This window comes from Manis pentadactyla, chromosome 2 (assembly GCF_030020395.1).
Source record: "Manis pentadactyla isolate mManPen7 chromosome 2, mManPen7.hap1, whole genome shotgun sequence".
In the NCBI taxonomy this organism is placed as follows: domain Eukaryota; kingdom Metazoa; phylum Chordata; class Mammalia; order Pholidota; family Manidae; genus Manis; species Manis pentadactyla.
In genome coordinates, this window is record NC_080020.1 from 222,872,040 (window position 1) to 222,897,724 (window position 25,685).

Genomic DNA, 25,685 nt, shown 5'->3' on the forward strand with positions numbered 1-25,685 from the left:
GGGCCATACAACTGTAGTAAGTGCTTTCATATACACTATCATTTGCCCTTTAATCCCCAGTAACTCACACCATACCTGGACCCTAATAGCAATTAGTATTGTGGGATGAATGAATCATTTCCTTTAATTCTCCAGTAATCCTACAACAGAAGATCTTACACCCACATGGTGCAAATAGAAACCTGAAGCTCAGAATTTGGCCTACATTTCCCAGCTTTTATGGGGCAGACTCTTTCTTCTATGCCTACTACTTAAAAATGGGCATATAAACATTTTTTTAAAGTAAGATAGAGGAAGGCTGGCTGAGCTTTGAATTTACATATTTTGTCATCATCCTCACTAAGAATGCTATACTTTTTGGTATAAGCATGCCAATGGTACAGGGGGCCCCAAGGAAGAAAAATCAGCTATTATTTTCATTCTCTTCCGCAGAGAAGCACAGGCTCACCGTATCAATCCTGCTGCCTGGAGTCAACCCAAGGTTCTCAAGGTGAGAACCCTACACACTGTATTTGGTCACCTTGTGCCTCTTGGTGTTTGCAAGATGGAAAAGAAAAAGAAAGATGTCAGGATCCAAGAGATTCACTGGCAGCTTAAATGAAAAACTCCATTGATCCGCTTCTCTCCAAGTGGCACCCTGTAAAGCCTTTTCAAAGCCATTGACCTCTCACTCACCTCTTCTTTGCTCCACGCTCTCAAACTCACTTAAAAATACTCTCAAAACTGTGTCTTTTCAAGGCTGACAAATATACACACACACGTGCCTGAGTGGCTTTGATAAGGAAGGTACTTGTTTTGCTCAGAAATGTAACAAAAGCATAATGAATAGAGTCAGTATTTTTATTGGGCAGAACCACTTTTTAAAATCAATTCCATAAAAGTAAACAAAAACCTAGACTCCCTTTTCCTTCCCACTTATCTAAAAATCTACATTAGTTCCTTCATCAAATTTAAAAAGTAGCATTTTAGCATTAATACTGTCACCCTTCTGGAACATTCTTCTAAAAGCTGTGTTTCATTCGTTCAATTGAAAAGAAAAATCACTTTTACTTTTCAAAAAGGTAGGTCATGCTAAATTCTATTTCTGGCCATGCCACGTGAGAATATTCCAAGTAAAACCAAGCAAACATAAACAGAATTGAAACCCTCAACTCCATCCACACCAAGCACCTTCCCTTAGAGCGAGCTCCCGTGCACTGGCTTTGATAAGATGTAAAGAAAGGAAAATCAGACACCAAGGACAGGCCAAAGAGGGGCAGAGAGGATGATGAAATCTCAGTTGCATTGCATGGTCCACCCTATGTGGATTTTGGAAATGGAAAGCTTGTGGTCCTTGGCTTAATTCCTCATGAATCAGTGTCACTGCAGCAGCTAAAATAGTGCAATCCTGAGAAACAGCTGCTTTTGATACATCTAGAAGGTCATGCCCCGAGCTAGAGTACGGAACACATGAATTCAAAGAGCTTTCTGGAAGACAAGCAGCTCCCTCCACCTGGTATAGTCATACTACAATTGCAGTCATTCCCTCTGGACCTCTATTTAGCGTGGCTGCTCCTCTCTGGAAACTCCAGGGATCCCTGTAATTCACAAGCTCATCTCTAAGCAGAGGGTTGCTCAGAGGTTCAGTGATTTACTGAGTCAAGGAGCCAGAAATCTGTCCTTTTGTAGAAAGCAAAGAATCACAGGCGAAAGATGCTCAACCTGAAACAGGAAAACCGTGGAATTTACCACAAGAGGGGAGTCTTAACTGTGTAGGTACCCATCACGTCTCTAAGACGTCTTGTTGTATGGAAGAACCCATATACAAACGGCTGTAGCAAAGAAGCTCTGGTGGCCAGGGGAGGGAGTTTTGTAAAATTCGAATGCACCTAGGCCAAATTAGTATGAGACCCCCCACCCCCCACCCCCCTGACTCACCTTCTCTCACAGCTCTTCAGGTGCACTTTATTGTAGCACCCACCACAAGATACGATAATGTTTTACACTTACATTATTAAGTCTGACCGTGGCTATCACTAGACTGTAAGCTCTTGCACAGAAAGGATCATGTGTCGTCATCTTCACAGCCCCAGCCCCTTATGCTAATTGCTGCCCATAGTTCAGTGAAAGATATTCACTTTTATCTGAAGGAATTAATAAAGGCTGTTTTTGTCAAATTGCTGGCAGAATGATCTAGACCAGCAAGGCAAGATGAAATGGCTCCAGTGGCCAAACAAGTAAGTTAAACAAATGAAATGGGCTGGTTGGCATCTGTGGTGAACTCTCCAGAGGTAGAGGCCCCAGATTGCTTTATGGGAACAGAAGGCTAATGCAGATTATCCTATGGTGTTCCAGGAGGACCTGAGAATCCTGATTTTTATGTGTCATATCTCAAGTTTAATAAGATTTGATCCAACCTGTTTTCGACATTATGTGTCTCAACCAAAAGTGTATGTTTGGACCACTTCCAATAAACCCCCAATATGTGACCTGAGCCAGACTCTTACCACCTCAGCTCCACAGCACCCATTTTAAGTCAGACCAACTCAAATGGATGCAAATGGAATCTTCTCACAATGACAGCAGTGTTATACCCCCAAGCCTGAGCTATAAGTGCCTGAAGGGGAGGTGGGTAATGGGCACCACAGGATCTTCGCCAGCTGACCTTCCTCATCCCCCAGTATGAGTCCAACCTGATCCTCCTAGGCCAACGCTGTGCCTTCCTCTTTTCCTCATCTACCCTGACTGCCCCTGGGTCTTAACAACCAAAAGAATCAGAGTCTCCCTAGTGTCTGCCCTTCGCTTCTGTCCCTACACCTTGGGGCTCATTGGCCCCTTCCTTTGGCAGTAACGGTGCCAGGCAGTGTCAGAGAAGCAGCACTTACCCTCGTGGTGTTGTTGTCACACACCCTGCCCGCATCCTGCCCAGTGGAACATCCATGGTCATCCGAGAAGCTCCACCCTTCTCCCCTCACTGCAGCATGTGGTACACGTAGGCATCTAGTGGCCAAAAAGAGGGGAAGGATCCTGTCCTGTGGTTGTACCGGCCAAAGCAATCGCTGGAAAAATCACTGTCACCTGCAGGAGAAACCATCAGTCAAGTTGTAACTCCAAGAAAGAAACACCCAAGACATTCTATGTCAGACTCAGTGTTTGGGGCCCTTTACTGATTAGACCCGTATCTTAGAGCCCCATCTAACTCTCAGGGAGGGGGTAGTTTTTTGCTCCCATAGAACCATCATTACCACTAGACACATGGATAGGGAGCCATCAAAGTCCTGGATCTGATCACAGCTGCTCTCAGGCTTAAGGACTCTCAGATCGTGACTGCAGTGGACACTTGGGACACTGACCCCAAAGCCAACAAAACATGCAAAGATAGACCGAGGCACTAGCATAGGACTGCAGCCACTCACTTCCCACCCTGTCCATTCTGGGAGCATTATCTCCTAGCTAATTCATCAGGGATATACTTGTAAATCTACATGAATACATTTTAATCCATTCCAGAGACCCAGTCCTGAGTGACTGCCTAATCGAATTAACACTCCTGCTCTAATTTGAAATCAATACATTTCAAAGGTTGACTAAATTCAATTCTGCTTTATTCGCCCATTGTTGTATTTCCCAGATCAGAAATGACTGTGCATGCTAGGTCAGTCCTCTGGTTAACAGCGGGGAGAGGAGGGAGGGGCAAGGGGGAGAATTAAGTCTGTACCCAAAAAAGGGACACATTTCAATTTCTCTCTCTGAATAAAGTAAAGAAAGCAAAAAAGTTTCCAATTCCCAAAAAGGTAATCCTCGCTCTATGTTGATGTATTCTCATAGATTTATACTAGTACCTAAGCATCCATCCATTGATTCTCATGTTTTCTAAATCAATGGTAGGTCCAAAAGAGGGGAGAGAGGTGGAGAAGAAAAAAAGTATTGATTTTGAGCTTCAGAAAGGAAGTAAAAGGGCCTCCAGCTATGTCAGTCATTAAACAAACATTCATTATAGTTAAAATCTGCGCCGCATTATTCTAAGCTTTGGGATTACAAACAAGATGCACTGTCCGCCCCCTCTCACCCCCCAGGAGCTCAGGCCCCAAGCAGAACAAGTAATGGTGTCCTACCAACATCAACCGAGAGGGAGCATAGTGGGGTCACAGTTTCCGAGCTGGTCCCAACAACGGCCAGAGCCATCCTCCGGGGAATTTCCACCCCCAAAAGCTAGGATAAGGAGGAAAGAGCCAGAAAACATCTTAACTGAACTTCTGAGATTGGGCTCTTGGCAGAAAAGGTAGAGAAAGCCCACAGAGATAAATAAGATTAAGTCAGGAGCTAAAACCATCCCTGTCCTCCACCTCCTCCTCCTCCATGGCCTCCAGCAACACAGCCTCGGGCGGCCTCAGATCCCTGCATCCCCCTGGAATGCAGACATGCCACTGTGCCTTTTGTGAGCACGTGTGGGTAGTCCTCCTTTCCCTACCAGACACCTTTCCGAATGTAGCACATTTTAAGGGAAGGTAAGATTAATCTGGCCGGGAGATAATTAATTCACTGTAAATTCACTGTAAAATGGGAATAACAACACTGACCGCTTAACAGTGGTTGAGGATAGAGGTGATGCGTGTGACATTCCTGGAAAGGTTCCTGGCACGTTGCAGGGACTCAAAATGCTAGTTATCATTTCACATGAGAGGTCACACTTAGAATAGGAGTACACTAGCAGGGGTGTGAATTAAAAAATTAGTTCACTCTATTAATTACTGAGAAAAAATGTTAACAAAGTACTTAGGCCATCCAGCACTTCCAAGAAATCCCAAGCACTTGTGGGCACTGGCTCGTCAAAGAAGGACAGGGCTGGCCAGGGACAGACTGTGAGGTGAGCCACGGGTATCTTGTTTACAGAAACTGCTGCCTACAGGGCCTCCCACTCAATGTCTGATGAATGCATAACATCCAAAGCTGCCCCTTTCTCTCTCCCTCTCTCCAAAACTCATTGACTCTTATGTCTTGCCTCATTTTCCATCACCATGACTTCTGTGCATAGAAGTGGGTTTGGGGAAAAGATATAATGCCAGTTAGCTCTCAGTGTGAATTTAGATCAATTCACACCCCTGCTAGTGTACTCATTCTAAGTGTGACCTCTCATGTGAAATGATAACTAGCATTTTGAGTCCCTGCAGCATGCCAGGAACTTTTCCGGGAATGTCACACACATCACCTCTATCCTCAACCACTGTTAGGTGGTCAGTGGTTGCTATTCCCATTTTACAGATGGGACATCAAAGCTCAGGGAGGCTGTTTGCCTAAAGTCCCACACCTAGTGAGTGCCAGAGCCATGATTCAAACTCTGGTAGGTCTGCCTGATTTCAGTGAGTGTAGAAAAATCAAGATCCACTTTTACTTGTAGGGGAAAGTTAAGGAAGGAGTAGGAGAGATGGACAGAACATGGCCCTAAACAGTAGGCTTTAGGGAAGAAAAAGGTGTATATCTGCATATTCACCCTTTCTTTAACAATCCCACCAGATGTTTCTATTTCTTTATGTTCCTATCAGTGTGTAACTTTTCAGAAGAACAGTACTGCTTGTGATGCAGCACTTGAGCAGGTTTCTCACTTTGCTAAGTGACTCAGCCTAGCAAAATACATCAAGGTCACTCAAGTATTGCTAGCTCCTGCAGAATCGCTCGTACCTCCCTGCGACCTGGCTCTGTTCCCTGGGTGGGTGACTGCAGCATTTTAAAAAATGCACAAAATGAAGGCCTCCATGATTGAGGTGAAAGGTGAAGATTAAGTGGCATATTGGACTCTTGCACCATCCAGAGACCTAACGTCCCATCTTGGAACAGAATGAGGGACATCAAGTGGATAAGCAGACTGTACACAGGAGTGATAATGACTCCCTACACCCTTCTCCCAGGACTCAGCATCACAGAAATAAGGTTGCACTCCAAAAGTGAAACTGTAAAATCCATGCCTGACAGATCAAAGAAATTCCAGGTGACATGGCAGCATAATTCTGTGTCCTCTGGGCTTGCACAGAACTCTGAGTGTACCTGTCACTGCCCTGCTCACATTCTCCTGAAACGCTGTCACTTCGGCACCACCAACTAGACTGAGAAGTCTCCAGTTAGGGACAGGGACAGTGTCCTAATGCCAATCTTTGTATTAATTATCCCTGTTATACAATTGTACTTGACACATTTTTATTGAACCAATTCTTTCTCCCAAGCCGAGAAGACTAAAGATTAAATTAATTAAAAGAATCAATACAGATAACGAAAGACAGTTAGTTGGTCAGCAATGACCGCAGAGGAGGAAAGTATAAAAGGATCAAAGTTGGGTGCTGAGACCCAACCCAGCACATTCTAAAGGAAAAGAGTCTTATCGTGAAGATACGGCATCTTCATCCCTGAGGGCACATCTTGAGTGGGTTTTTAAGGGTACAGACCTCACAATTTCAGGTATCATTTGACACCCCAAACCCTCCCCTTGCTCTGATAACCGGCTCCCTAAGAAACCAACTGGCGATTTGAGTTCCCAGGCTCCTTGCCAACAAGGAGCAGATGGGCCAAGCAGCCAACACAGCACCTACCGTCCACTAGTTCTGTTTATTAGTGGAATTGAATAAGGCAGGAAGAGTTTATTTACTCAGCTTCCTGTGAGTTTTCTATGGAAGTCCTAGAGTTTGGCCAGCTCTGGGACTCCTGAAAGTGAATTTCTGAAGTTGCCAGGCTGGGCAACAGCCTGACCCTGGTCTCTGATAAGGTTACCAGGTAAGTGGCACCTCTGAGCACATCCTGGCAGCCAGCCAGCTTTCTTGGAGTCATCCTGACCCGGCAAACTTCTACAGCAGGACTTTCTCAGCCTTGGCACTAGTGCCATATGGAGGCCAGGAAATCCTTTTGTGGGGCTGTCCTGGGCCCTGTCAGGGGTTCCGCAGCATCCCCAGCCTCTACTCACTGCAGTAGCACATCTCCTCCCCGCGCCCAAGGGTTGTGCCAACTAAAAATGTCCCCATATATTGCCAAATATACCCTAGAGAGCAAAATCATCCCCACTGCTCTAAAGGAGAATAAAAAGCGTCAGTCACCAGGGCTGGAAGCTGGAAGTTCAGAGAGCTCAGAAGTATTGTACTAATATTTCATCTGCTGAGAGCAGCAGAGGATAGTCCCCCAAAAGCTGCTTCTTTTAGAATTCAGTCAGGCATTTCTGGTGTCGGACAAGCAAAACTTGGCAAATGAGGAAAGATAAAAGCAAGGGTAACCTCTTGTTGAAACTGGAAGCATGCTTTAGGCAATTTGAGTCTAGAGCAAAGGTTAGTGATTTTCTCTGAGAGTCTGTTTCACAGACTTAAATTTGTGAGCATTTTTGGTGCCAGAATAACATGCCCTGCACATTTACTCGACAGTTTCGAAGATGTGGCCCTACAACAGCCTCCTGCAGGTAGCGGTCCTCCTGCCAACGACACCCATTCCTGGCCAAGCTCCAACCTCATGGAAACTCCTTGGTGTCCCAGGAAAATGCTAATACATGTCAGTTTTGTAGTCTTGCCACTATTCATCAATCACTGACTAATTTTCAGTAAAATCTGAGAGTAATCAAATAGTAGGAATAATAGCAAAAGGTGAAATTCAACCCTACGTCTATCTTGCTTAACTAATGACAATTGTGGTCTAGCGTTTGCTTAAATAAAATTAAAATAGCACAACCAGACTGCCAAAATTGGATTCAGTGTGCCAGAAAAATTCTATTTATAGTCTGATCCTATCATCCAAAGCAATCAGAATAATACCACACTTTCCAGTTGATTCATATAATAGATTACTAAGAATATCCCCAAACTACTTAGGTTTTCCAAATTATAAAAACTTCAAGAAGTACCGTAAGTTAATATGAGAACTCCTTGAATTAAAAATTATTTTTAAAAAGTTTGCTCTGTCCTAGGAAGAAAATGAAAACTTCTCAGGATCTAATATATTCAGAGATTAAAGATCAGTTTATGGAAGTTCTGGTCTTCAGAAGAGAAAATCAGTAAGAGCTTTCCAAAGCAAAGCCTCTAAATTACATTGAAAAGGTTAATATAAATTATATTTTTCTTGGCCATCCAGAATGAGTGAGTGCAACGCCATCTCCACAAATCCCTAAGGCTTGAAGCTCTGGTAACTAAACACCACTTTCCTCTCCTTGGGTTCTGTGTTCCTAGACAACCGCCCCCTGGGGAGCAACCCCGCCCTCAGGCTGCTGCTGAGTCACTGAGTCACCTCCAAAGGCAGCCTACAGAAAGGAAAGCAGGGAAAAGCTCTGTGGAAGGGCGTGCAGCTCATGCGAGGAAGCAAAACCTCACAGCCACTGACCCCAGCGTGGTCATCCCCACGTGCTGACAGGGCTCCGGGACCACCCGGAGAGGCCCCGGGGGCTGCCGCCATCCCACTGCCCCAGGAAGGGAGCGCCCTGGTTCCATCCACCTTGCAGCGTGACCGGCTGAAAGCGGAGGCTCAGGCTGCAGCCAGGAAACCGCCCATCAGCCCACCTGAGGGCTCTCGAGTCTGCCGCCCCTTATCTGCCCCCACGTTTTCAGTGGCCGATGCACCAAATGTCTGCAGTAGCACAGTGATAAAAAGAGCAACCGAAAGCAGACAGTTGCGGAGGGTGGGGGGAAAAAACACACCATGCAATAATAGTGGTGTAAACGGGTTAAAGGAGAGCTTCTAGAGGACACGGCAGCCGTGCGTACCACAAAATCATGCCATTTCACACGTTAGAATGTATCCTGAGGAAATAAATCTGACAAGTGTGCAAGGATGTGTGTACAAAGACCTTCACTGCATCATTAACTATTCATAAGGGTAGAAAGTCAAAGGCAACCTAAATGTCCATCCATAGGGATGGTTAAATAGATTGGGAGGTAGCCATGCAATGCAATACTCTGTAGCCATTAAAACTACTGAAATAATGATAGTAAGCTCCTGGATACTGAGCCAGGTCCTGCTCTAAGTGTTCGCATGTCTGAACCCATGTAATGATCACAGCATTTGAACAAGTAGCATTTTTTATTGGATTCATTTTACAGATGGAGAAACTGATAGAGAAGTTTAACTAATTCTCCAGGGTCAACAGCCATTAAGTCATTGCTCTGTGTTTGAATTCAAACAATAATGCTCTAAAACCATTCTCTTAACTACTCTGCTTTACTGCCTGGAGATGAAAAGATAACCACAATAAGCCGAGTGTAAAAAGAAAATAGTTATAAATAATATAATATACGGTGTGATCTGATCTTTATAAAATATATCTAAGTTTATAAAGTGAAAAAATAATCTAAGTTTATAAAGTAAAAAAAGAAATCTATAAGAACACACACCAAAATGGTAAATGAACTTTCTCTGGATGATGGGATTTGGGGTGATTCTTGCTTTCTACTCTGTACCTCTCAACATTATGTGAATTTCTTTACAAGGACGATAAAACACTTATGAAAATAGTTATTTCGACTTAGAAAAACAAAAGGTCAAAAGCACCCTTGGTTAGTATTGGGGGAGTGGGGAGAGGAGATGGGGTAGACATTAAGTGAACTTACAGATTTGGATGGGACCTCCGCCGACACGCCCCTGTGGCACCTGCAGGAATCATAAGCTTCTGCTGTTACGTAGCTCACAGCTGTTCATGGCAGGCATTCTCCTGGGAACTACAGAGAGCAAAACACAGCATGGTTCCTGCCCTCAGGACGCACCATTGCCCAGAAGAGGTTACAGGGAGGTAAACAGATAAATAAATGACTGCAATACGAGGCAGACTATGTCAGGCACGATGAGGACAGGTCCTGAGAAGGGGTCGCAGAAGTTCAGAGGAGGTAAAGGGTCCCAGCAGGATGGGGATCGGGGAGTAGTTTCAACTACTTGAACAGGTGGCCTTTGAGCTGAGCCGTGAGTCAGGACAGATAGGAACAGGTAAAGGAGACAGGTGAGACTTTCTCCAAGGAAAGGGAAGAACATGGGCCAAGATGTGGGGCCAGAAAGAATGTGCTATGTGCGGAGAACAGAACATAGTGGAGTTTGACTAGGATGTAGCCCTATGACCTAAAAATAATTCTATAGATTATTTTTTCTTAGAATAGAACGAACTCTGTCTGCTCTAGCTGCACTTTTGTGAGCTAGAAATAACCGAAGTGAGATGTATCTCTAGGAAAGGAAAGTGGAGTGCATGTGGCCATACAGAGAATTTACTGAAGCAAAGAGGCCATAACCATGGTCTTCTGAACTATTTAGTCATAAGGAACCAGTCAGAGAGATATAAAAACCCTCATGGAGTTATCACTGTTCCTAAAGCATCTAAAAAATTAGAGGCTGCGGCTGGGAACAGCAATCCAGCAGGTGCTGCAGTGACCTGAACTGGCAAGCAGGGAATTCCAGCAGTGCCTATAAAATGCAGACAGTGACAAGACCAGAAACATTAGGGACATTCCATTAGTCTGCCCTAATGTTGTAGACCCATTTAATCTAGTCTTCACCTAAAAGTCAGCACAGGGGCCTACAGAGAGAATTCAGGAGGTCCTTGAACTTAGATGCGGAAAAAAATCTTGATTTCTCGTTCATCTCTATCTGAAACTTGGCAAATCCTCCCACTAAAAATGCAGACAGTGGCCCAGGGCACTATTAGCAGACCCCAAGAGAAACCCCAGGTACTGTCATATCATATTAGCATTGTCCAGCTCTCTCAAAATATGTTCACTATTTCTTTGAAATCACAATAGTTACAGACCCACTGCTACAACACCTTTAACGAGTTCATAAAGAAGTACATCTAATACTAAATCATAAATTGGTTTAAATATTTTTATAACTGCATTTCTGCACAATTGGATTCATTTATTTCCTGTAGCTTTTATTTTTTGCTCTTAAAAAACACTGTTCTGAAAAGTGGTCTGTAGGTTTCTGCACACTGCCAAAGGGGTTCAGGGCACAAAAAGGGTAAAGGTCCCTTAGCTAGAACTATTGTTAACAAGTGAGTCACATCACGTCACTCCTATGTTCAACTCTAAGGGACTTTCATCTTAGAGCAAAATCTCTGCTTAGCCTACTTTACTTACATGATTTCATCACCTCTTACTCTCTTTCATTCCCATCTGGCATACTGGCCTCAGAGCCACTCCTTAACCATGGCCAGTGAGGCACTTGGCTGCCTCAGGGCTTTTGCACTGGCTGATCTCTCAGCTTGTAATGCTCTATCCCCAGGGGACTGCATAGCTTGCTTCCCCACTTCCTTCAGGTCTGTACTCAAATATCTTCCAAATGAGGCCTTCCTCAGTTAGAACTCTATCTAAACTACCCAAGGAAACTCTTAGCCCCTTTGCTTGCTTTATTTTTTTCTCCTTAGCATTTATCATGCCCTAATACATACTTAAAGATACATATTTTTTATTTCCTTATCATATTTGTTGTGTATTTCTCCACTCAGATACGAACTCCAAGAAAGCAGGAATTTTTGTCCATCTTACACACCATTGTATCCCAAGTGCCTAGAACCTTATGTGACACAGAGTAAGTTCTTAAAAATTATGTATTGAACTAACTGATGACTTAAGCAGCTGGCTTACACGTGTCACATAGCTTGGCTACTAGCTGCTTCTATTCCATGTTGAATTTTAGAGCCTCTCTTGCCCACTACATTACTGTGAGAAAAGAAAAATCATAGTAAATGTCCTTTTGAAATTGTGGTCACCAGAGAAGAAAAGTAGCTTACAACCAGTCACTGCAGAAAAGAGTTACATTTTTCCTTAATAAAAAGAGTTTTCTTCAAAGACAAGATAGGTAAGTTCTAACACACACACACACACATACACACACACACACATTAAGTCATTGGATCAAGTTATATCAAATTCAAAACAGTAACTGGAAAATTTGGCATATGACATACAACCAATCAAAGCACACTAACCCAGATGGCAGGAGAAGTGACGCTGGTTGATAAGGTCATCACAGATCCCACCTGGCAAATGTTAAGAGGACATGGCCAGTATATAAAGACGAGTAGATGCAGGTAATAAATCCACACATGGGCACTGCTCATCTTACCCTGCTGTTATTAAAGTGCAGAATTACCCATTTTAAGGCACTGCTGCTTACATATTAAAATAGCAAAATACATTTAACGCTGGTAAGATCTGAAGTTAGTGGCTGTCTTCACAGACATATAAAGAACCTCACGCTATGCTCTGCCCCAGGAGGGCTCTGTTTTAATAAAAACCATCAAAGCTAAGACTGTACTCCCTGTAGTTACAAAATGTACAACAGTAACAAATAGAGAAAGGACTATGTCATATCACATACATCTTCATAGAGATATGCTCAAGTCACTCACATATTAAAAAATGACACAAAATCTCTCAGTCCCAAATTCCCCTTGAATCATCTTTTACACTTTTCCTCTTGAAACACAGCTTCTTGCAGTCACCCTTTACACTCATCCTTCCTTCATCCTTCCTTCATCTCCTATAATTCCTGCCTTCACACTCCCCCACACACTTTTACCAAGGGCCCCTCAGGTAGCCAAACCCAAAGGGTGGACATCTGCACGTGGCCGACCCTGGCCGAGGTACCTGTCACTGCCGACTTCCCAGCCCCTGAGGTTCATGGACACCACTCGCCTGAGTACTCATTTTTGGTTTCCTGTTAAACTCTACCTCCTCTTCCCAAGCCTTAAATCTGGGGTCACAAGGTAAGACACCTGTGTGGTCCAGGTAGGTGTCCAAAATGAAAAAGGAGGACACGGAGCTGTCCTGTGACAAGCTGGGGAGCACTGGCCCTGCCCACGGGGACAGTTATCCCTTAGCTGTGGGCCCCAGGGGGTCCAAGGGCTGAATCCATCAAAAACACCCACAAATGTTATTATTATGTGACCTTTCCCAGTTTTCAAAACGTTGGCACCTATTGTTTTCAATGTTTTAATACTGTAAACCAAATCAAACGAATCTGGAGCTTGGATGTAGTCTGCAGGCCTCAAATCAGTGTCATCTCCCCACCCCACCCCACCCCAAGGGTTCCTCCACTGCCTGGAAGTTCATGTGACTCCAGCCCAGATCTCTCTCCTCCATTCCAGACTCAACTACCCACTGGACACGCCCATCTGAATGTCACATTGGGACCTTGAAACAAACACATGTACACTTTCTCATCCTCCATTCCTGAATGTCTCTCAAATCCTCTCCTCTCCCTCCCCCTCCTGCCTCTACTTTAATTCTGATATCGGTATTTTCCATGGTTCACTACAGTGGACTTCTAACTGTCCTCCCTGCCTTAGGCCTCTCCCGGGTCTCTACCCACATTCTTCATGCCCAGCTCAAGTTACCTTTTAAAATGCACTGACTGAAAGTCCTCTGATGGCTCCCTTGGCCTTCAGAATAAACTCTGGATCGGGTCTGCTTGAGTCTGAATCCCAGTTTCACCACTCACTAGGTTGGGGCAAGTCATGTAAGAACTCAGAGGCTTGATTTCTGCATTTGTAAAACAGGGACACTAACTATCACACAACACACAGAGCAGTTATGAGACTTCATATGAGAAAATAAAAATGAAGCCCTCTGTGCTTGGGACATAGTAAATGCTGAATTAAATGTTAGCTGCCACTCTTCTTATTCCTCATCCATTACCCTCACCTGCCACAGCACAACTCAAACTCTAGAACTGTCGAGTTACTTGAAATTCTCCAAAAGTGCCACCGATTCTTACTTGTTTGCTCAAGACGTCCTTTTAGATTCAAATTCTCTACCATATTCTCCAGAGCTAAGCCCTGACCCCAGAGCTCTTCCTATCCCCAAACCTTGGCCCCCAGGCCCCACCTACCAGCACCTGGTTCCAACCAAGTATTTAACTTGCTGACCTGCAGGTAGAACAATTTTCTCAATGCTACCACCACAGCACTTTGAGCCCTTCAAAGACAGGGCCTATTTTTTTCTTAATCTTTGCATCCTTAATGCCCAAAAAGAAGTAATGGATGAGCAATCTTTAATCCTAGATCAACCCAGACAGGCAGGCATTATTACGGTCCCCCATTCATGGAGGAGGAAATCGAGGTTCCGAGTGATTAAGTAGACAGGGAGGCGGCAAGCTCAGAGCTCGAGCCTGGCTCTGCAGGGAGGCCCAGGTTGGGGAAGCTCCTCACACTGCTCCTGCTGGTGGCAGTTTGCTGTCTGTCCTTTTACACTAGGCTCATGTCCTTAAAACAAACTTTACTTTGGTTCTATCTCCCTAAACGAGTATGGGAAGACTACATATGACTTTTTATCATCCTGTGCTCTATGAAGAGCTACAGAGTACCACAAGGTCATTGTCTAGAGCACGTGATGAACAGCAGCCACCGTTTTTTCTGGGCTCACCTCTATGAAGTATACACAATCTTCTGTGTGGTCTCTTATAAAATAACTTCTCTAGCAAACCCTCATGCAATACTCCCTGTCCTTTGCGTCAGGCACTGCTTTAAATGCCTTATTTTATCTACCTTAAGGTATATGTTATTATTATCTCCATTCTGCAGATGAAGAAACTGAAACTGCAGATAGAGAAACTGACGAAACTGAAGAAGAGAGGTTAAATAACTTCCCCACGAAAGTGGTAGAGCTCAGATGCAAGTTCATAATTAAGAGCAGACTGTGTACCTAGCCTGCCTGGGTTTGAATCCCAGTTCTGTCCCTGTCTAACTATATAAGACTTGGGTAAATTGTTAAAACCTCTCACTGATGTTTCCTCATCTGTTGATAGATAGACAGAACAAATAACGTAACAATTCAACATAAGATGGTAATATCTACCTCAAACTATTGCTATGAGAACTGAGCTAATGTGGAAATCACATGGAGAATAGTGCCCAGCACATAATATAAGTGCTACATTAATATCTTTTTATCATTAAGTGTTGCCAGAGTCCTGACTGTCACAAGAGGAAGAGCTGGAACTCTCGGTGCACAGAAGTCACCCACCTGTTTGACTTGCCTGCAGCAGGACCACCTGCAGGACACCGGGAAGCCAGTAAAGTTCACGGGAAGGGCCCTTTCGGGACAAACCTCAGTCCCTTTCAGCAAACGCCATCCTTGGGTTCGCGCCCTGTTCCCTTTTCAGAACCAGCAGGAAAGGTTGAGAATAGTCTTTGCACTGGTGCGAAACAAGGCCTTCTGACATCTTCCCACCTGTCAGGGTTTGTTGGATACAAGCAAGAGCAACCGGTGTTGGCTCACTAAACAAATGCAGTTTCTGTCAGAAGGCTCTCTGATGCCCTCAGGGTCAGAGACACCTGGAAGTAGGCAGGAACCAGGAACCAGAAAGACCTGGAAGCAGAAACTACTCATGGAAGAAGAGGTCTGGTCAGGGAGCCACTACAGGAAGGACACATCTGTGGCCTCTTCCATTCTCCTGTCACTCAACTGGCAGAGTGGAAGGGCTGAGCCCACACCGTCTGTCCACCCAGTGGCTGGGTGCAGCGACTGGAAGGAGCTGACAGAAAGAAGCTCCAGGGGCATCCTTAGCACTTACTGTCCCATCAAGACAACATTCAAACAGGGCAGGAGAATTATCCTAAGGAAATTAGGGAGCTTCTGGAAGTGGAAGCAGATGTGTGGCCAAAAATTCCATTCAACAGTCTCAGAGAGCTCCCCATTCTTGACCCTAAAATACAGAAAGAATGTAGGAATTTTAGGAATCAAGGAACAGGCCAGTCGTCTGCCCGGGTGACCGAGCTCCCCTCCGGGCCCCCCAAATCACACTTGTAGACAAGTCAGGGACACCATCTTGCCCCTGCTTCTCACTAATACCCCTTCCCTCTGCACAGGCAGCACAGGGTATGTCAACAGCGCATAAACCTTCAGTAGCTGCGCAGTGTCTCCGTATTAGAGTCCAAGCTCCACGAATGTCAGGAAAGAACAGCCCTGCCTGCCCTCTGGCCTCAGCCCCCACCCATCCAATTCAATGCCCCACCAAATCATTCCCCAGCCCAATTTACGGATAACTCTCATTTCCAAACCTCATGGAAGCTGCTCCCTCTGTTTCTTTTCTAGTTAGATCCAGTTCGTCTTCAAGAAATCAGCTCAAATGTCACCTCTTTCAGGACACCTGCCTTTGGTGTACTGCACATGTGCACACCTGCGTGCATGCACACACACACACATATCTAATGCTAAGTAGGCACCTCCCCTTTGTGCTTGCAGAACTCACTTCTTAGCAGCATCACTGATACGTGGTGATACAGCATCTGAGACACAGCAGACAAGTGGGAGATGCCTGGTGGAAGCATGCCTACACAAACGTTCTGCTTAAAGATAAAAGACAAGGATTTTCTGCTCAGACTAGAGTGGAGAAGGCTTCCTGGGAGGTGATTCACACTGTATAGCCTTGCTGGCAGCTCCAGGACACCAGGATGACAATGCCTGACCAAGCTATTATTTCTCAGTACAGTCTGAGCACCGGACATGTTCCAAAGGATCATTGAAAAGCATTGACTGCTGCCAGAAGTAAGAGTTCGTTTGCCAAATCATAAATCCATAGCACATTCACAACAAATTCTCAGAGAACCAAGCATCTAAGTTGACACAGTGACTATGTATTTCATGGAGTGAAAAGAAAGTCTCCCTTAACATTTTAAAAGATACAATCAAATAAATATGATAGTTTATATAGCATTTAACCCATTGTTTGGAAGGTAGAAAAATATGTTTTTATGTTCCACAAATATCCACATCTAGCCCCTAGAAGCCATCCTGGGAGGGTTTTTTGAATGCTTTGCCCAGAACTATCTGTTATGACTAATCCCATATTTCATCAATATGAAAAAAAAAATAGAAAATAATGAGATTCCCAGGTAATGCAAGTCAAAAAGTTTTCAATTTGGATTGTTAAAATTAAATCTCATGCCTCTCCTTTATCCAATCCATTTCCTAAGTGCACCTCCCTCTCTCTGAGTTCCCAGTTCTCCATACAAGGTAGAATGAGGTGGCACAGAGCTAGAAGGAAAAAAAGGAGGTCCTCTGAGGAGCACCCTTATCCTCTGGCAAAGGCAGCAGTGACATCGGACAGCTCAGGGCCGAGTCCCAGTAAGTAGCTTGCGACACCATCTCTGATCAGGTGCAGTCTTGCAGATGCTGAAAGAAAAGTCCTCACTGCCCAGTTAAAAGGAATATATGCTTGGAAAACAAAAAACAAAACAAAAAAAACAAAAAAAACCCCACTACCCTGGAGTAAAACATGGCTTTCCCTACCTGATTTTCACAACCAAAATTTTCCGTGTCTATGAGTTCCCTGCCCAAGTTAATTTAGCACAGGAAATTTAAAATAGTTACAAACTAGCCCAATTTGGTAGCTTCTGAAGAAGTTTGCAATAGGAGGTCATAAACAGGGTCTTTGTTATTTGTTAGTTATATAATCTTGGGGGAAAAATATGTACTTTTTTTCAAGGAGCCATTTACTTCTTTTATTTGAAATCATAGGCAAGCCAATACATTGAATTGCTGAAGTTCTAGTTCAGCTAATATAAGATGAAAAGAGGCTAAAACATATAATAAAAAGCTAATTTGGCTGTAGATTTATTCCACAGCAGTAGCTCTCAAAGTGTGTTCAGGGGACTCCTGGGGTTCCTAAGACCCTTTAAAGAGTTTTCCAGAGTATATAATATGTGTGAGAACACAGACCAAATGAAGAAGCAAATCTGAAAATCTCACTATGTTCCATTTAACCTGACAACAAATAAATTTGTGGAAATGTAAAACATGCTACTCATAATTTTTTTTGTTTTGAAAAATACGGCTATTTTTCATAAAAATATGTCATTTGTTAACATGAATGAGATTATTGTTACTTTAAATAAAGTAATAATTACTTTAAAAATTTTGCATTTTAAATACTAATATAAATATTGACAGACATAACCCACACTAACAAAGGTTTTCGGGGTGTGGTTCTCAATAATTGTTAAGCATGTGGAAGTCCTGAGACCAAAACATTTGGGAATGCACATTGGAATCACAATTTCTTTTTTTTCCAATTTTTTATTGTGGTCAAATACATGCAACATAAACATTTTTATGTTATTATATTATATTATATATTATATATATTACATATATATTATATTAATAAAAATTAAACATTTTTAAGTATACAGTTCAGTGGTAGTAAATGCATTCATAATATCGTGCAACCAACAGCACCATTTATCTCCAGAGCTCCTTTTATCTTATAAAACTGAAACCCTATACTCAATCGGTACTGTTTTGTGGTTTGTCTACTTCTGTCCAATCAACTAAACTGCACACACGAGTGAGCACGCTGTTTTCCTCTAGGGCATGTGTCTGTGCATATGAGTGTGTGGAGCAGGAGAGAAAATCCATCTCCTCTCTCCTGCACCACACAATTCTGTACGTTCCACTACTCAAAAACATCGAACTTGCTATTCCTTAGGACTGCATTGTGGGAAATTTTGAAGCTCAATCCCAATGTCTAATAATGCATAAATGGGAATTATTTCCAAGTTGCTGACACTAACATAGAAATGAAGGGTTATAAAACAGGGCTTGCTGGTGTGCTCCAAACTGTTGATGTGAGTGATTGAACTGACTGGCAAAGAGCAACTAAAAGAAACCCCTTGGAGGTTAGGATCATGTTACGTAACTGCATCCTGCACCCTTTACTTCAAAGCCCCATAGAAAGGACCCTAGATGAGGAGGCAAAGTGTGTTGCAGCGTCCATGTTTTATGACTGGAGAAACTGGGAGAAGAAAACTCAGTGTGCATTACCAAGAAGATGCACCCAGCCAACATCTGACCCGTAATTAGACCAAGAAGTCTGGGGAAACTGCTTAAAAGGTAACATTTTCAGGCCTCATATGAACTTTCATGAGATTCCTATTTTTGCAAAACGAGAAAACCTACATGTAGGATTTGTGATTTAAGGAGATGATAGAAGGTATGAGAATATCAGTACCTTTTTACACTTCAGCAAAGAAAGATAGCTAGATAGGTAGATATACAGACAGGCAGACAGACACAAGGGCTCCGCCACGTAATGACACTTTTCATTTACACTTTTAGCCCAGAGGACAAGCTTCACCAAGAAGGCTCACCTCTCAAACAGCCTTGCTGCTAACTGTTGGCCAGGCAATGCCTAATCACCAAAGAGAGGAGGTTTTTGTCAGTGCCTCATGAGGGCACCGCACTTAGAAAATGGGGAGCTTAAAAACCCACAAGAAAAAGACTGCCCAGAAGGTTTGATTCATTGACCTCAAAGACAAGTATGCTGAAAGAACCTTGCCAGGCATCTCCTCTCAGTCCACGTCTACAAACCACAATCTTTGACGACGAAGTTCTCCCATCTCTTGGGCCAATTAAAATTCTTTACCTTAAGTGAATCATAGGAAATGCTTTAAGTTCACTGTGGCACGTTAATCAGAGCTTAGGAAAACCAAACCAGTCCATAGAAGAATACAAGAAAAAATATATGAGCATGTTCAAGCACAAAGTTTTTAGTCTGCTGGCATTCTTTTATCTCAACACATGAATCATGTGCCTGGATAGAAGTCAGCATTTCTGAAAGAAATAGTCAAGAGGCAGAAAAGGTCTCAACTGATGTTTGGAGTAACTTCCAATGCTATGGTCCTATTTACACTCTCATTCTCTATAACTATACATTGATCACTGGGACTCTATCACTTCTTCAAGTCCCTATCAGGCTATCTGTGGTGTTCGGTATTATCATTAGAACCCCAGATTCTCCTCAATATGGGTTCCCAGATGACAGACCAGATGCACCTCTCTTGCATCTTTTTGCAAGATATCCATGGATTCAGAGGAGGAGTCTCATGTGATGAGGCAGACCCGGCAGGAAAGGATTCCAGAGAGACACAGAGAGTTGACTTAGAGCCATGCCTGGGGCTCTCCACCAGCCCTCACCCCGATGTACCATGGAGAGGCTTGGCATCTCCTCACCACTGGGCTTATCACTGGTGTCTCTCCATCTAAGTCAGTTTGAAAACAGCCTCCTGGTGATTAACAAGGAGCAAATGCTTCAAATCTCACCACAAATGTTCCCACATACCCACTCATAGTTCTCCTAGCTCACTTTGTAAAAATGATCCAAATTAATATAGTTAAATGACACTGTTGAGGAAGAATATTCATAAAAGATTACCTTAGTTTTTTAAATAATAAAATCACCAGGCTGGGGTGGGGTGGAGGGTGGGGAGGTTGGGGACAGAGAAGGACAAGTGATAAGCTCAGATTTTCCCAGCAATTGGAGACAAAGTCAGAGTGAAGATTCACCATTTCTGATCTTTGAGAAGCGCTGGGACCACGTGACTCCACACACAGAGATGCGCGTGTGCTGGTTTCTTGAGGAGGTAGACTCAGCTCCCTTAACCAGCCCAGTGGCCTTCCACAGAGAGGGAATGCCCACAAACTGCCCACGCCTGCTGACTCTGTTCCAGCCCATTACCAACCTGGGTGGGGCTGGTCTCCCCTTGGTCATCTCCATTTGTTTCTCACGCAGACCCACCGGCTTCTTAACATCGTAACTAGATGCTTGCTTGATCTCACAGCCTTCGCAGGCCGTCTTCTGGAAATACCAGTTGGCTCCTGACACTTCCCTTCCCACAGCCCTGGGGATGAGCTCTAAGATCCTGACCCCTCCCCTCCTCCCACCAGGCCACCCTGTGCTCCTGGAGTTACTCAAGCTCATCCCTGCCTTAGAATCCTCATACTCTTTCCACAGCTGTAATTCTCTCTCTCCTACTTTTCACTTGATAAGCTTCTATCCATTGTCAGAATGCAAAGTCTCTCCCTCAGAAAGGTCTTCCCAGCTTCTGCATCTAAACTCCCCTCCCATCTGAGTCACTCTGCCCCATGAAGTTCTTTAGTGCACTTGCCACTACTTAAATGTTTACATGTATTTGTTTAATGTCTGTTTCTTCATCCACCGCCTTTCCCATGTTTCCTCTATCAGGGCATACTCAGCACCGAGCATAGTGCATAACAAGGGGTAAGTACCCAAATACTTGTTGAATGAATGCTCATCATATTTGTATATGTAAAGAAATAGCTGCATAAGTTAAACATGATTGGTAAGCATCTGTTCAGCTGAACTCAGCCGACCCACTCAGGATGATCAGCAGAATGTTTCATTCACTGGGGACTCAGCAAGCACAGGGAAGCCAGCTACTGTCAACACGAACTGCTTATCTGTAACATTATTGGCTAAACGCAGATCCTGGGCCTTGATTATTCAACACTTGTGCAATTAAAGGCAATTTTACAGGGGATCAACTCCAAGCAAACAATGGTACAGGGTTCTGCAGGATTCCCAAGAGAGTAAGACTCCCTGGCCCAGAGAAAAACACCGCAGCCTAATCTAGTAACTACTTACAGCTTAGCCAGAAGAGTTTACTTTTATTAGGGGTAGATGTGCAATGTGTTGCAAAGTTGCAAAACGTGATATAAATGGTAAAGAAAAACAGGGAAGAAAATTCCTCTAAATCATGTTCCACATTTGATTCTAAACATTCTAAATATTGTTATTGTGTTCATAATAATTGAGATTTCTCTCCACATACAAGGTCCCTTAATGCAAAAATATAACAAAAACAAAAAATACTTTCTTTTCCTCCTCTGCCGCTGCTAAGCACCCTGGCTAGCCAGGAGCAGCAATTGAAAGCCAGCTGCAGGATGAAATCCAAACTCTGCCACCTCCAGGGACCCGCCACATCTACTGTCCTCCTGTGAGGCAGAAACACGAAGGACTTGGAGTCCAAAGACCCCTTGCCAAGGCTCGCTTTGCCTTATTTTCTTCATCTGCAACATAGGATTTCTGTCTCCACCTGGCCTATCACTTATCACACTGTTACTATGAGAACTGAAATGAGATAATCCTGTGAAAGTTTCTGCAAACTACAACAGACTATACAGCTGAGACAGAGTCATTGTGATTTTTATCAGGATCAAAATATTTAGCACCTCGTACTGTCCTGCTTTGTCTTGTTAATCTTGAGTCTCCAGGTCCATTGTATGTTCATGTTCAAGCTTGGAGAACACGGTTTTGATTCTGCCTGTTCCTGGTGCCTGCAATACAGGCACATGGCACCACACAATAAATTCTTGTGGGTTGGTTTCTGGTGGGCTTTTTTGATAGATTTGAGTGCTAAGTGTTCTGTGATTTTTCTGGGTTTCTCATTGATAATAAACACATTTCCTAGAAATAGCCATGTTTACCTAGCTTATGATCTTTATGAACTATCTTCCTATTTCCGAATCCTGTTGGAAAGAAAACTATTTTGCAAAAGCAAAAACATTTTTCTAGCTCAGTTTTCAGTTTCCGCTCTGCCTTTTAAGAATGAGACAGGAGGCCCAGAAAATCTCTCGGTAATGGCAAACCACCTCTATCTGTCACCATTCAACAAGCCCAATCTGAGTTCTACTAAGTACAGTGCACAGTATTGGGGCTGTAGGTATATGCAGGGAGGGAAGAACCTCACAGTGGCTTGGCAGCCAGACTGCCAGGGATAGAATCATGGCTTCACATCGTCCTAGTTGTGTGCTTTTGCACAAATTACTCAGTTTGTCTTTTTTTCTCACCTAAAATAGAGTAAAACAGAGCCCACTTCTGACAGTTGTCTTTGGGATGAAATGACTTAATACATCAAGAATTTTGAGCACAGTGCCTAGTAAAGGTAACAACAAGTATGAGACATCTAGATCTTTACAGCTAAACAAACAGATGCAGAGAAGCAAAGTGACATGTCAAGTCAAGGAGTCATAAAGAGATAGAAATCAGGGCTGGAAGCCAGGTCCTTAGCCTAATCGATTCTCTACGATGTCTCCTTATGGGTGTTTCACACAAGTGACACTCTGAAGGATCTACCTTCCTTTCTGATACTTGGTAAGCAGGACAGTACACACGCACACTTTCCCCTCTGCCTCCAACTACCCTAGCCAGGGCCCTGACCTGCTGAGGACCCCTCAGCCCAGCTCAGTCCTTTTGGTTTCCCATCCAACTCAGAAGGTCCCTAAAGGCATCCATCTATTGCTGGCTCCCACAAACACTGCGATGAGGAAGGAAAGCTTAGTTTTCTCATGGGAATGTTCTGATGATTAAAGGAGATGATGGCCTGGAAAAGTGCCCAGCAGAGTAGCTGCATATGGTAGGCAGCCAGTAAGTGTTACCTATTTTTAAAAAAAGAAGAAGGAAACCCCTGTGGTGCCTGCTCTCTCGAGCTGCACACAGTCCAGCCCTGAATGCCAGAGCCAGGGCAGCAGAGAGCTGTGGTAGAATGGAGAGGTTGCAGAGTCTGGGAAGGATTTCCGTAAAGGACAAAATTCACTGGAAGTGGAGGAGCGTCTGGAGTCCCCACTTTTCCCTTTCTTTCTTAAAAAAGCAACGATAAGGAAGAAGGAAAAATATTTAGCTGGTGCTTTGCTGGCAAACCCAAGCATGAGAGCATTGGGTTTTTAATATTTTAGTATTTCTGAACAGAACAAAGACTTGCTCTCATCCACTTGACCTGCAAAAGCTTGGCATTGCTGCATTCACGAACGGGTTTATTGGGGCTGATTTTTCTAGTAATAATGGCTCAGACACCAGTGAATTAAAACAGACCCCACCAAGAGTCCTTAGACTAGTCACAACATGCTTTAGATTCAGAGTTCTTACCCACAGCAGTGTCACCTTCACCTTTCTTCCCCAATACTGGCAATTCCTACTTCTGAGAAGACACATTTAATATTAGAACAGGAGAAGGAAGGAATCAGGTGGAAAAAAGGAAGAACAGAACTAGACTGGGAGCAGAATCTAAGGCTTGTGCTGTTTACCCAGAGCAGAGCCCCAGGCCAGGTTGGGGGTGTGCTGGCTGTAAATGCAAACTGACTGAATCAATGTCCTCAAGCAGTTCACACCCCCTTACGGAGCGAAACCTACATTACCCCAGGTTCAACCACAGAATCAATGCCACCCTCTTTCAGCCTGCAGTAGGAGAAATACTAGGGCACCTGCCTTTAACAAGGGGTCAGGTGCTGGAGAAAATGCTTGCTTCCCGTTTACCTGGGTAGGTATTTGCAAGTAGTCTGAAAAGGGGTGCAACTAGGGGTAACCTATTCAGTTGTAAGGAAATAGTTACGCAAATCACTTAAGCAAATACATGAAAAAGGACAGGGAAGGCTTCTGCTGGTTTTCCTCACCTGCCCCACTCTTCAGACTGTAAGACGAAATACAAAAACCAGGAGTCGGGGGCACCGCAAATCTGCGCTCTTGGAGGACAAGGGCACCCCCCCTCACGCCCCAGCACCAAACCTCCGCCCCCACCCCGTTATTCCTGAGGACGGAAATAGTTCTTTGCCCGAGTTAGTCTACCGGCTGAGCCAGCCTAGGTAGGGGGAGACATCAAAGGCGCAAAAGGTGCTCCTTTGCCAAAAGTGATGAGAAACGACAGAGGGGGGAGCGGGAGGGGGCGGGATGGGGGGGCGGGGGTGCAGAACAAGCCCTGCAATGCGAAAGGCGCCTGGCCCGGCTCGCCGCGGCCCCTGCAGGAAGGTCTGCCTCACCAGCCCTTTCACCTCAAGTGGTCCGGCAGCCACCCAGAGAGCAGGGGGAAAGGGAAGTTTCCGACCCCAGGACACCCGCTCCCACCACCACCACTGATCCAAACGCCGGGAGTCTGCACGCGACTTGCCGCGGGCCCTGCAAGCCCCAGGCTGCTCCCACCCAGAGCACGCAGGCAGTCCCCGGGCGCAGCGCTGCTCCGGGGCACCGGCCTGGGTGCGCTCTTCCTCGCAACTGTCGTGGGGCGCCTGGCACCGCCGCAGGGCAGAGGGGAGGGGAACAGTGACGGGGAAGAAGGCGGAGCAGGCCAGGGAACGATTTACATTCGCCAGGAAAGCGCCTCCTCTCGCGGAAGGGAAGGAACGGCTTCCCGGCTAAGGAAACGCCCCAGGGATGCCCCTGCGCCGAGTGCCGCCTTTCCCCGGGTCATCGATTCTCCCGCCGCCTCCACCTCACCCTAACTGACCCCACGCTCGAAAGCTGATCCCAGATACCCTGTCTGTGCCTTTCCGAGGGACCCACACACCGTACCCGCTGCCCGCAGCTCGCGCAACAGGCGGATCCTTAGGGCTCCAGCGCCAGCGTGCTCTGCGGACCGGAGAAGGGGAGCGCCGCGAGCTAGGCGCCCAGCGGGATGCAAAGTCGTCTGCGGGCGTAGACTTGCTGGGCGGTGCACCTGTGAGCTGGGCCACTGTGGGGCTTGAGTAGCAAAAGGTGTGGAAAGTTGCGGGGTCGCACGGAGAAGTCTCCAGAGCGCACGGGGGATTAGGGACCCAAGCAGGTACCTGCAGGAGTCGGGGCGTTTCGGGCTCGCTCCGCTATGCGACGCCGCCCGCCCGCGCTGCAGGGATCAGGCCTCGCCGCGCAGCCCCGCGCCCGCCGCAGCGGCGGCGAGGAGAGCCGTGCGGCCCTCCTGGGTCTGTCCGTTTATCCCGCCCGGCAGAAGCGCCGCGCTGGGGAGCCGCGGGCGGGGCGGGGCGGGGCGGAGCAAGGCCTGCCGCTCAGCAACCGCCCCTTTGGCTTCAGCCCCTCCCGCCGCCTAGCTTCGAGCTCGCAGCCTGAGCTCGCCAGGCCAAGGGCACGCCGCTCCGCAGCGGGCGATTGCTGGTTGCGGGGGTCGGGCCCTGCGACCGGCGACGGATGGAGGGGCAGAGAGG

At 45.2% G+C, this 25,685-nt stretch overlaps 1 protein-coding gene across 6 annotated transcripts in view; it reads right to left on the minus strand.

Annotated features, from left to right (window-relative positions):
• KCNS3 (potassium voltage-gated channel modifier subfamily S member 3) overlaps positions 1-25,461 on the minus strand; it is a 35,472-nt gene extending 10,011 nt beyond the window's left edge. For 2 of the 6 annotated variants that reach the window (XM_057497432.1, XM_036881846.2), the window contains exons 1-3: positions 25,314-25,461; positions 9,542-9,653; positions 2,865-3,050 (exon numbers count right to left, since the gene is read on the minus strand). The gene's annotated coding sequence lies outside the window, so the exon portion shown is untranslated. The other 4 variants (XM_036881844.2, XM_057497434.1, XM_057497433.1 and 1 more) reach the window with 4 other exon arrangements.
• Between the last annotated feature and the right edge of the window lie 224 nt (positions 25,462-25,685).